The 12,624-nt window shown below is 53.5% G+C and overlaps 1 protein-coding gene across 21 annotated transcripts in view; it reads left to right on the forward strand.

Moving 5' to 3' along the window:
• The first annotated feature begins 4,256 nt into the window (after positions 1–4,256).
• The window catches only part of MAPT (microtubule associated protein tau), a 43,537-nt gene continuing 35,169 nt past the window's right edge, over positions 4,257–12,624 (forward strand). For 20 of the 21 annotated variants that reach the window (XR_009741402.1, XM_061442227.1, XM_061442232.1 and 17 more), the window contains exons 1-2: positions 4,257–4,402; positions 5,430–5,507. The gene's annotated coding sequence lies outside the window, so the exon portion shown is untranslated. The remainder of the gene's footprint in view (positions 4,403–5,429; positions 5,508–12,624) is intronic. The other variant, XM_061442228.1, reaches the window with a different exon arrangement.

A 12,624-nucleotide genomic window follows, 5' to 3' on the forward strand; every position in this document is an offset into this window, starting at 1 on the left:
AGCAGAGGCGCACCCCTCAGAACCGGCTGCTCCCACTCTGTAATGTGCACTGACAACAGCAGATGGCTTCCAAAGCCCCTCTGAAGCCTCCACGGGTACTCTTGGCCGGATTTGAGGACTAAAGACTGCGCTGGTGCGGTCCCTCTGTGCGGCCCTGTGAGTGCCATCCTGTGGCGACAGCAGGGAAGGCTTCGAGAGCAGGCGCTGACACAGGGTCCCAGAGCCGTGGCTGCGCCATCCCTGGCAGTGCTCAAGGCCAGGCTGGACACAGGGGCTTGGAGCAAGCTGCTCCAGTGGAAGGGGTCCCTGTCCTCAGTGAAGAGGACAGCGATCAGGCTTCAGCCCCACAAGGGCTGCTGGAGGCTGTGGGTCTGCGTGCATGGAGAGGAGCTGTGGGATGGCTGTGTGAGTACAGCGTGATCCTGAACTCTCCGTGCTGCCCTTCCATGACACGAGGTCCAAGGGAGTCTTGACTTTGGGATGGGAGGCCAGGAACTCAGTCATTCCCACAGGGTCATGTAAGTGAATGCATCCTGAGCTCCCTTATGAGTCAGCTCTGCCTCTTACAAGGTTTAAATGAGCTGGGAAGCCTCTTTTGTAGCGGGTAATTTAGATATGGAATAAAGATTAATTAAACCCCCATGTCCTTAGGGGTATTGGGTCTCGTATCTTCTACCTGAGGGTGTTGTGCTCTGCTGCTCAAGGGAAAGGAGAAGGAACACTCTCTCTCCCACTGGTCTGTAGAAGGTGTGAGTGCCTCAGCCTGGGTTCCAAGGCTCCCCAGGAGGAGGGAAGGTGGGGACTGCTTCCCCGCTGTGCAGAGGCAGGACTGGCTCCTTGTGCTGAGTCACGGCCGGTGCTGCGTGCCCAGCGCCGCCGGGTTCCTGTCTGTGATTGACATCGGCACAGTCCCGCCAGCCTCAGTGTGTGCTGGAGGGGTGTAACCTGCTCACTGCCTGTGACAGTGAATTGTGCCTGCACTGCAGCTGCACAGAGCCGTGTGCGAGGTGTAAATACCTGCCTTTGGTTTCCACAGCAGGAAGGAGCTGGCCGAGCTCTAATCCCCTCTGGAGCCTGAGGAAGGTCTGGAATCAGTGCAGGCAATGCCCCTTGTCCAGTAACACAGACTGGCAAAAGCACTTGTGTAATGCCCTCGTGATCTGCACAGAGGCTTCCAAGCAGGGCGAGCTCCCCTGGGCCCGTGCCATGTCCGCGTTAGAGCTGTGCCCTGGGAGGCAGGGCTGGGGCTGTGTCTGCCTGGGGCCTCCCAAGGTAGGAAGGGATCACCCTGTGGTCTCTCATGGCTCTTGAGTTGATTCAGAAAGCTCTTCTTGCTGGAAACCCATGGAAAAGCCATTCATTAGCCCATTTCCTTGGGTTTAGGTGAGCTGCAACAGGGATCCGAGCAGAACTCCAATGGAATTAACGCTAGCACAGAATCTGAGTGTTTATTTCAGCAAGGATCATGATGGTTTTGCAAAAGCCACCCTTAATCTGAATTAGATTACTGAAATGAAGCATCTTGTGAGCAGATGAGGCCTGGGGACATCAGGCTTGAAGCCATGTTAACCCAAATTCTAACCCAGCTCTGCAGGTGAGCCCTCAGAAACCGTCCCCAACTTCTGCAGCAACCACCCTCCAGGGAAAACCCTGATGCAGTTGTGAAAGAGCTTCAGAACTCACCTGGGAGGAAATGAGCCTTGGCTTGGGGCTGAAGGAACGGGTATGGAAGATAAAGTCTTAACTCTTTCCTCCCTAAAGGCTTCCTTTATAATCTGATGTAGGAACACCTAGCAGTAGAAGGAATGGGGGGAAGAAAGAGTTACTGGTGGGATAAATTCCCAGCTCCTTTTTGCTGTATAACCAAAGCCACCCTATGAATGTGGAGCAGCCAGGACAGCGTTGTGCAGTAATTAAAGTGTACCTCAGCTGGGTGTGCAGGTGCCAGTGGAGAGCTCCTCTGCAGTTCCTCTTTGCCAGGGTGAGATGTGCTGATTGCTGGGAGTGAGCTCATTCCACTTGACTTGGAGCACTCCGCTGCACCCGGGGCCTCGGGGTTCCCAGAACACATGGGATCGCTGCAGCAGCATCCTGCGTCCCTCCGGAGCGAGGGGCAGGCTGCGGAACACGAGATGCGGTACTGCACCGTGGGGATGTGGTACTGCACAAGGGGATGGCTCTGCAGCGAGCCCAAGGGTGTGTGGTGGGACGTGGGGAGGGAGGGCACCTCACCAAGGGACATCCAGCCCATGCTCTGGCCCTGCAGGGTGCTGAAGAAGCTCTGTGTAGATTGGATTATCTCTTGTTTACCAGGAATATCCATGTGCTTCCAGTCCTGTGAATACAGATGGGACTGAACAGCGAAATGCTGTGCCTTGAGCAAATTCATTGTGCCTTTCCTACACAAGGCTGCTTGTGATACTCCCTGCAGTTCATTACCAGGCTTCTGTGGCTGTGCCCTGGGCCAGGACAGGGAGGTGCTTGGTGCTGTGACCACAGCCCTGGAGGCTGTGGGGATCCCTGCTGGTGTGCCTGAGGCAGTGCTGTCGTCATGGAACCATAGAACCATGGAATGGGCTGGGTTGGAAGGGACCTTAAAGCTCACCCACTTCCAACCCTCATGGGGAGCTTCTCAACCAACCAGCCCACGTCCTGCTAGAGGATGCTCAGCTGATTCACAGCTAGTCTTGTGCTCCTGGTGTATCTGTACTGTCTGTAGGAAGAGCTGCTGTTCCAGACCTGGACTCAAGCCACTTGCAATCAAAGTTCAAATTCAGCTTGTTCTGCGTTGTCTCACAAGGCTGGATCCCCTTGGAGCACTGTAGGACATGTTTTACAATACCAACAGCACTGCTATTTGAGAGATGTGTCTACTGATGATCTGATTTATAGTGGCTACTTTTAGCCAGTTCCATAATGGGTTTTAGGTGCTTCACCTGTTTCTATTGACCTGACCCCCCCCTCCCCCCCCCATCTCATAGCATTGCAGGTCCATAAATCCACATTTTTTTCCCTCATCTGATTGTACTTTGTACTTATTAATAGGTAGGAAGAGAAGGGCTTTGACTTCCCATAGACCCAGATGGACCATTCCCAACCCAGCCTGCTTTAAAAAACCGCTGATACTGCAGGTTCCACATCCGTGTCTCTGTTGAGCTTTCTTCTTTGGAGCCTCTGCCTGTTCTTGGACTGTCATTTACCATTACCATTTACCATTACTATTCTTAGACAATCATTTACCCTTGGTTTGCCTGACACAAGATCCCTCCTGTGGTTTCTGCACTAAATCAGATTCCTGGTGACAGTGGCCCTGGAACACAGGGCAGTGATTCCCTTGAGGGATGTCCACTGTGTCCATGCGGCTCCCAGGCTGCTCCAGAGCATCTCCAGGTGAAGCAGGCCATGGCGAGAGGGCTCTCCTGGGAGCTTCTTCAGCCCCAGTGCTGCTGGTCCTGTACAGGGTGCTGAGGAACCCCAGTGCTGGATGCAGGGTGCCATAGGGTGGTAACACATCATCCCATGGCTCCTCTGTGGAACCTGTGCGGATAACGGAGCGGAGCTGTGCACAAGGCTGCCTTCCCTTTGTAGCACGGAGCTTACTGGGTGAGGGGATGCCGTTAGCGTCGGTGTGTTCATCCCTCTGGGTACCGAGGGGATGCCGTTAGCGTCGGTGTGTTCATCCCTCTGGATACCGAGGGGATGCCGATAGCGTCGGTGTGTTCATCCCTCTGGGTACCGAGGGGATGCCGTTAGCGTCGGTGTGTTCATCCCTCTGGGTACCGAGGGGATGCCGATAGCGTCGGTGTGTTCATCCCTCTGGGTACCGAGGGGATGCCGTTAGCGTCGGTGTGTTCATCCCTCTGGGTACTGAGGGCTGCAGTGAATCCAACCTTAAACCAGCGACGGAAGCGGGGCTAACCGGGAGGGGCGGTGCTTCCCGTCACTCCCGGGCTGTGCCCGGTGGCATGCGCTGCGGGACTTCGGGACACCTCCTCCCCATCCCCATCCCCATCCCCATCCCCATCCCGATCCCGGCCCCGGCCCCTCAGCACAGGGCACAAAATGGCGCTGAGGGCTGAGGGGCTCTCTGTTGATGCGGGCCGGGGCAGCGCTCGGGCGCCCCCTGCCGGCCGGGCGGCTCGCTCCCGCTTCCCCGCAGACAAAAGGCGGTGGCGGCGGCCCCGGCCCCGCCCTCCCTGCGCGGCGCGTAACTGCGCATGCGCTGGGGGAGCCCGCTCCTCGGTACTGGGGGGGGGGGGTACGATGTGCGCGGCGCATGCGCGCTCCCGCGCCCGCTCGGCGAAGGTTCCGGAGCTCGCGCGCGCCCCCGCCCCGCCCGCGCCGCCGCCGCCGCCGCTGTCACCGCCGCCCGGCTCCGGTGCGGACTCCCCCTGCGCGGCAGGTACGGGCTGGGCGGCGGGAGGAACGGAGCTGGGGGGGGGTGCGGGTGCTGCGGGCACGGGCACCCGCTGTGTCCCGCTGTGTCCCGCTGTGTCCCGCTGTGTCCCGCTGTCCCCGCGCCCAGAGCGTGAAGCGGGTGAAAAGGGGTAAAAACCGCACTAAACCGCCCCAAACGTGGCTGCTCGGGCCCCGAAACCGGCGCCGAGGGGCGTGTCACCCGTGGTGCTGCTGCAGCAGAGCGAGGGGCGGCCCCTGCGGCAGCGCGGCCGCGGCTGCAGGTGCGCGGCGGGGCGGGATGGGGCAATAAGGGCGTTTTTTCGCGTTCTTCGCCCGTTTTCGCCGTTTTCCTGCCCCGGTGCCTGCGGCGGGCGCGGCCGGGGCTGTGGCGGCGGGGGGCTGCGGCAGGAGGGCGGGCAGCGCCTTCCCGCCCCGGCGCGGTGCCATCTTCTGCAGCCGCCCTCGGGGGGGGGGGGGCGCGGGGCGGTTGTAATTAACAACGATCAATTAATCAGTAGTAAGAAATCATGAGGAAAAGGTGGCTTAAAAACGGGGGCTGTCCACACCCTGCCCCACATTTTGGGGGTGGAAGCATTATGGAGGTTATGGTACCCCGGTGATGCCCTGCTTTGTGCATCCGCAGGGTAAGGGGTGCTGGTGTTTAACGTTAACGGTGGGTTCCTGCCCTGCTGAGCCCCGGGGTCTTTCCCTTTCTTTCCCCATGGGGTTGGGGATGCCGGTGCCCCATGGGGTTGACACTGGGGTGGTGGTACCTGGTGTAAATGGAGGTGTTGGCAGGTCCTCGATGTGCCTTATACCTCACCAGCATCCCCGTGTCATGGTGAAATTGCTCCTCTTGTCCCTGTCATCAGCCTCTTTCCATGCTGCTGTTCATCCTTGTCCCAAAATCACCCCAGGCGGGCCATGGGGCTGGCCCCGTTCTGGGCTTTGCCCTTATTCCCTTCAGGTGCTGGGTGTTTCTTTGTTTTAAATCTAACTTCACCATGTGGAAAGGGAAGTTTTCTCACCAGGTGTTTCCAGGCACGCTGTGTGGCATCCCCTGCCTTGGAGCAGTTAAAGCCGTGAAGAGCAGGAGCAGCTTGTTCCAGGTGAGGGATGGAGATTGCTGTCTGCATCCCTGTCTGCCCAGGGAAGGTTGGTTTGAGCCCTAGAGATGCAATCCTGTTTGTTCGCAGAGGGAAGCTGCCATCGCTTTAAAGGGAGTTTCTGCTTCCATTTGCTGGTGGTACCACCATGCGAGGTGCAGCTCCATTTGCAGCGAGGGGCTGGTCTTGCTTAGAAACGGTGTGGCTGGAAGGAGCTGCTGAGATGAGCTAAGCTGTCACTCCAGCTCTTGGTGTGCCGCGTATTCCTGAGCTGCCCTGCCTTTATCTGTGTGGATCTGGGCACATGTCGAGTGTGTCTGAATGAGTGGAACAAAATTCACTACCGAGAAGCATTCATCTGGTGTGCTGAGCAACGGCTGCCCTCTTACAGCCGACAGAGGGGTTTTACCTTTGCTGCCAGTACCTCACATCTGGAGTATTTAATGGCTTTCCTTCTGCAGGTCAGGTTTTTTTGCTGGTTTTCTCAATCATAAGAGGTCTCAATTGGGCATTTACAAGCGAAGCCTGAGGGAAGGAAAATGAAAATCTCATTCTCTCTATAAATGAGAAATAGTCAAACCCAGAGAGAATCATGGAATGGTTGGGAAAGGACCTTAAAGCTCATCCAGTTCCACCCCTTGCCACAGGCAGGGACACCTTCCACTAGAGCAGGTTGCTCCAGCCTGGCCTTGAGCACTGCCAGGGATGGGGCAGTCACTTTGTTCCTTCTTGATATGCAAAATGCTTGGATTTACTCCAAGATATGTAACTTAAGGAGGAAGGCAAGGTGCTGGCTGACTTACCTTCAGTGCACAGAGGTTTCCAGGCAGGTAATTCACACCTGATACAAGTATTGCATTGTCTCAGTCATGCTCTAGATAGAGGAATGGTGTTTGAAAAGGGGTGTGTGGCTGTGGCATGCCTTCCTGTGCACCCCCCAGTATTAGCAGAGGTATCTCATGATGCTGAATGCTCTCAGAAATGAAGGCTTGTGTTCAGGGCTTTGGAATTACAGTGCAGGTGGGGGTTGTTTGAGACCCATCTCTTGTGTTCCAGGGAAATGGAATGCTTGTGCCATAGGCTGGGTGCTTGGGTCTCCATCCTCCATAAGGCTTGACTGCAGCATCAGAAGGTATTAGGACAGTTGGGTCTTGAACATATAGAGCTTGAAATGAAGCACCTGGTGAGCTCTGGTGGTTTAAAAGGTTATTGGGCCATTACTGTGCACATGGAGGTGTCCAGTGCTGTGGGTCTTGTCTTCATCGTGCACAGCCAGGAGCTGATCCTTGAGAAACCTGAACTAAACCAGCTCTGCTTGTGTTAATGAGTGAAAGTGCACAGCATGGCTGTTACCATTTGAAGCCTTTTAAAATGAAAGCCAGAGAGGCCCATATGGTCAGCCCTGCTCTGGAGCAGCTTGCTGCTGATCTGCAGCAGTGAACTTGTTGCAAAGGTCCCATCTGATGTGAACATGAGACAGATCAAGGTGTTGCGGTGTCTGCCTGGGAGAGCAAGGCTGTTTGCTGCTCTGGAAGGGGCAGGTGGCATCACTGATAAGATATGGACCTTTATCCTTCATCAGCTGGGATTAGCCAAGATGAGGACAGAAGCAACAGGACCTCTGTGTGCCCTGTGGGGAGCTCCCATGGGGAGGAGGTGGGTCTGCTCCCTTCAGGTGACAAGGTGCAGGTCACAAGTGCGACAGCATGGGGTTTGTGTCTCTCCCTCCCTCATTACTTGTCCTTTTCAAGGTCTATGTTAAGTATTTACAAGCCAGGCTTCTAATTTAGTCTTCCCCACCCTGCATCTCTGTCTCACCTTCCAGCCTCTTTCTTCCCAAGGCATTTCATCCAAACTGTCCCATTCCCTCTGTGCTTAATAAACTGCACTTCCAGCAAGACCCAGTAAACGTATTTATCTGTCCTGAACAAGGATGCTGCAGCGTTCTCATTTCCTTCCCAAAAGCCATGGGGAAGTCTGTTCCCTGGCCAGGGGAGCAGTCCTCATAGGATAAAACCGAGGGAAATGCTCTTTCCATGCTGAGGCTGAGCCTGGTGGATCTAGCCAGGGACACTTGGGGCATGCTGGTAAGGTGGGTATCCTCATCTTCTGCCTTTCATGGTCCTCTGCTTCGTTTGAAAGAACCCTGTTCTTCATTGCATGCATGTGGATCTGAGTTGCAGCATTGTCTAAGTGTTTGTGTATCACCTTGTGCCTTGTGTATTTATTTGCTGAGCAGTTCTCGCTGTGTAATAGCGGGGAGCGTATTGAATTGCTCCTTGATGACATTTATATCTTCATTTGGAAGCTGGGCTTTGCAGCATTGTGGGGCTGTTAGAAACAGATGGGGAAAGCCATGTTCAAAATGCGTTTAAGATGGGGTGTCTGCTGCTTCCTCTGAAAGCCTGCGTCCATCAGCACAGGAGGACCAAACCATCCTGACACATCTAGTGGAACTGCTTTGCCTGTCAGGGTCTCTGAGTACTGCTGTTTGAGATGCAGGTGCTGGGTGTGCCCATGGCCAGACTTCCACACAAATCCCTTTTGGCTTGCAGAGCATGCCAAATGGGATCATGAGGCAATGGCTGAGGGTGGTCCTTCCCCTTTTTTCCCCAGTAGGAGTGTTATTCAAGAACTGGAAGAAAGCTGTTGGATTTGTCTTGAGCAGAATAAACTACTGCCAGTCCAGCGTGCTGATGAGGTTGGTTGTGGTTGTGTCTTTGGAGTGCGTGCTGCTAATGTGGCTGTAGCAGTGCTCTGACACTTGATGAATTAGGCATGAAAGAATCAGGGTGCTGGCTTCCACCCAGCATCTTCCATTTTGCTTAGCCTGCTGGCTGGGCAGGTCAGTGGGCTAGTGGGTTGGCTTATTTCTTTCTAGGCTGTGTGCTAGGTGGCCATAGGTATGGGGGTGGATTGAGAGATGGAAGCTTGTCCTGAAGTGCCCTGGACTTGTGGTAGACTCATGGGCCCTTCATCTGGGTGATGTTGAGAGTGTGTACAGTGTGTTTGGCACATGGCACAGGTTTAGGAGGTTGTGGCTCTGCATACAGGTAAAGCAATCAGCCCCTGAACAGCAGGATCTGTTGTGCTTTCTGGGTGTATGGCTTGCTCTAAGGTCTGTGAAAAGCACTGTGAGCCCTTTCTTGCCAAGCAGAATGGGTGCCTCTGGCTGTATTAGGACAGCTGAGACTGTTAAATCCAGGATGGTGTGTGTCTGCTCCATAGCCAAGTGGAGGGTGAGCCTCAGACTCTCCATCCTGGCTATTCCCAGCCTCTGTTCAGAGAAGCTCCAGCTGATGTCTTGGGAGGAGGACAGAAGCTCTCAGGTCTCTCACTAGTGCTGCATTGGAGCTGGTCTGGCTTTCTAGGTTTTTCTGCCCATCTGCTCTAAATCTGCTTTCTCTCTCAGGAGCTTTGCTTGCTTAACCATAGGGTTTAGACCCCAGTGGTGGGCTGGTGTGATGTCTGGGGCTCACCCCAAGGCCATGGCCTTGCTGGTGGGATGCTCATCAATGAAGCAGGCAGTGCCCTAGTGCACGGGTTGCCAGCAGAGCGGTGCAGCGATGTTCCCACTCGTCCTGAACTCCCTGAGAAGGGATTTAGAGTGAGTGATCCTGGGTAGAGGTCAGTGGGCTGTTTGGTGTCGGGCAGCCCTGCCAGAGCCTTGCAGGGCACCCTCAGCTGTGCCAGGGCTGCAGCCCTTAGTTTGGATCACTGCTCCTTCTTGGAGTGTCTGCTGGGTGCAGCATTGCTCACACCTGGCTTTTCAGCACAGCCAGCCCTCAATCCCAAGCTGTCTTGGCATATCACCCCAAGACGTGGTGGAGAAAGCAGAGAATTGTGGCCCTTTAGGTAACCCCTTGTGTGGCTTTTAAAGTGGACACAGTTCTGCTCTGAGGGACCTGAATCTCTTCTTGCAGCAGGATGAGTATCCTCCATCTGCGAGTTAGAGCTTTGTTTCACACTGAAATCTGCTGGTAGTAGGCTGTTACTTAAAGTGCCTGTGGAAGCATATGCAGTTTACACTGGAATCTGGAGGCTGGAGTATCTGTGCCTTGAGACTTGAGTGGAATTTCTTTGCAAGTCTAATGAGCCCTTCATGCTCGTCAGAGATCAATCCACTGATTTTTCCCCTTTCCCTTCCAAGCTGTCCCCTCAGTAAGAGCAGTCATTACATGTGGTGTGGCTCCTGATTTCACTGTCTTTTCTTTAAATATCCAAGCAAAGGCAGCACCAGGGGATACATTCTGTTAAGGTAAAGGGATTATTGTTGCAGTTGGGCTAATTATTCCCATCTTTTCAGCTTCCTCACTGTACCTGCCCTGCCCTCTCTTCCTAGACCAGGTACTGCTATTTGTCCATCCTCTGTGCCTTTCCTCTGTGCTCTTCTTGCCTCACTGCAGAGTGGTTGTAGGATTGCACCGTCTGTGTTCAGGGAAGGTGGATCAGGTGGGTCTGTCCTGTTTGGCTGGTCAGTGTGTGTTACTCCAGGTGACTGCAGGTCTGCTGGCTGAGGATGCTCTGAGGCACATGGAGAGGACTGTGCCTGACGCAGGTTATTGCAGGATGATATCTAAGGGACAGGTTATACTAGTTCATATGAAGAAGGACTGTATTAAACCTTCAACACTTACGAGGGGCTTCATCACCTCTCCTGTATTCATGGCTTTGAATACTGTGTGTGTGACTTTGCCATGGGCTGCAGTTGCAGGACCTTTGCCACTCGTCAGCATTTCACTTTATGGCTCGCTCCTGTTCCAGAGTGTCTGCCTGGAAGTGCCTGGTGTAATTTCAGATGGATTTCATCAGATCACTTGCTGCAGAATGAAGTTCCTTGAGGTGCTTGTAAATGGCTAAAAAAAAATAAAAAGCCTCTACCCAAGCCTCTACCCTGATCCTTGAACATGTCCGGCTCAGAACGTGCACGTTTGTTCAGAGTGGTGAAATTCTTCCCTTTGCAGGAAGCGTTTAATCTCTTACCTGATCAAAGCTTGACTTAGATCCTGGGTGTGTTGGTCTTGCCATGAAGTATGTGTGTGTCTCGCTCACAAGCAGCTCTGCTCCTCTCTGCCAAATGTCACTTGATGTGAGCTTCCTCATACAGGGACCTCATCTGGCCAGCTGTGCACGTGCTCGGTGGAGCTGGGGGCAGAGGAGGTCTGTCCAGTGTGGATGGGAGGGCTGGGACTGGTCATCGGCACGGTGGTGTTAGAGCTGTGTGTCCAGGCTGACAGCTTCCTTGCACTGGTGACAACACATTCTTGTGCTGGTTTGCAGGGCTCAATGTTAGTGTGTTCCTTGTGTGGTTAGTTTGAAGATACAGTGATACAGAAGAGGTGTGCTGAAAGAGCCTGTCCCAAGAGAAGGGATAATCTAGTGGGATGAGCTTCCTGGAGGTTGGTTTCTGGCTCTGGCCTTCTGTGAACTCTGGTGGCTGTGTGTCAGTGCAGGCTGGCAAGAGGAACCTCTGCATCAAAATGCAGCGTAGATCTGAAAGAGTGTGTATGGTCAGGAGCAAAGGCAACCCAAGATTCACAGCTGTAGCTTGTGTTCCTTCCCTAATGCTGACCTACCTCGTGCAAAGTGCTCACCAGCTCCCTGTAGGTGCTGAGGATTTTATTACCCTCCCACTGCAGATCCTGGATGTGATGGGTAAGAGCTTCTGGGACTAAGTTACCTTTGTGTATTAAGGTGAGATCTCCAATGGTGCTGGTTTATGTGGCTGTGTTACAGAAGCGGTGCTTTACGTGCTCTCTGCTGGTAGCTGTGTTTTGTGGTATCAGACATCAGGTGTTAGTGAGCCTAAAGCTGGGATTTAACCCAAAATCAGAATGGCCTTTTGTGGTTCGTTTTCAGCTCCCACTTACTTTACCCTAAGCAAGTTCTGCCCTCTGAAGTTACTGCCTTGCATGCGGTTTTACCTGCTTCCTCATCAGCATGACAAACGATGCTGCCCTGCAGCTTGCTGCAGGGGGCTGAAGAAGTCGATTTTAACAAGGGACATCTCCAAATGGGGCAGAAACCGAAGTGCCTTTCCCTTGGCATCTTCTGGTGCAGTGCTGGAGGGCCTCACAGGCATGTATCACAGAAGTATTAAGTGCTGCTGTTGGGAACAGGAAGGAAAGCAGGGAAGAAGTCCATCTGAAAGATCTGCTCGAATGTTGCCTGTAGCCACTGCTCATCAGTAAGCAAGAGAATAGGTTCAGAAAGGATGGGACTGAAACAGGGTGTTCTGGGCTTCCAGCATGGGAACTGTCTCACCTGCAGCACTCTGAGCTCCATCACTGCCTCTTATTCTATGGCTTTGTAGCCTGCTTTACATGAGCTTTGCTTTTACTGTTAGCTGAATTTCCCCACCAGCTCCTCCCTTCCCCCCAGGTTCCTCCAGGCGAGAGGCAGAGCCATGAATACTGTTGAATGTGAAGGCACTTATTAATGCTTAATCTCTCAAATATGGCACTGCTTTTAGTGTGTCTAATAATAGGGTTTATTGTCACGGCTGTCTGAGGTCCGTGCTCAGCTCCAAAGCATATTTCCTGAGTTATTGTTGCTCGTGTACTCCCCTTATGGAGGGGCTTTTGATTCCATGGGCTTGTTTGCTCTGTCAACCTCCAAGAGCCTCTTGATGCTTATGTTCATAAATGGGAGACTCCTGTACTGTGGTTGTGGCTGCGTTATGTGCAGATCATGGAACCATGGAATGGTTCAGCACCCTGGATCACCCTTCCTGGTCCATACTAGAGTGCTGCTGCCTCCCTCGGTAAGGCTGTGACAAAGCACTCTGGCTCTAGGTGTGGTCAGAGCCTCTGCAAGGACCTGCTCTGTTCATGCACTGAAATGCCAGCAGCCCTGTATATTCCAGCCTTTGTATTACAGATTGAGAGAAAGCTCATGACCTTATGAACATGAATGGATCCCTTGTAACCTGAGAGCTGGAGTAACATTATTTTAAGCAAGAAGTAAGGCTCTGCAGCACATGTGACAGCAGAGCTGCATTTAGAGCTGAAAGGGGATAAAATCCCTGAGGAGACTGATGGCACCTCATTTACTTTTAACAAATGTGGTGGGAAAGATTGAGCCAGAATTCCTCAGCTGGGGCAGTTTCCACCTTTCATCC

This window comes from Pezoporus flaviventris, unplaced genomic scaffold, assembly GCF_033815535.1.
Source record: "Pezoporus flaviventris isolate CSIRO_AGI_PZ_B2104156 unplaced genomic scaffold, CSIRO_AGI_Pfla_v1 ptg000223l, whole genome shotgun sequence".
Taxonomy (NCBI): Eukaryota; Metazoa; Chordata; class Aves; order Psittaciformes; family Psittacidae; genus Pezoporus; species Pezoporus flaviventris.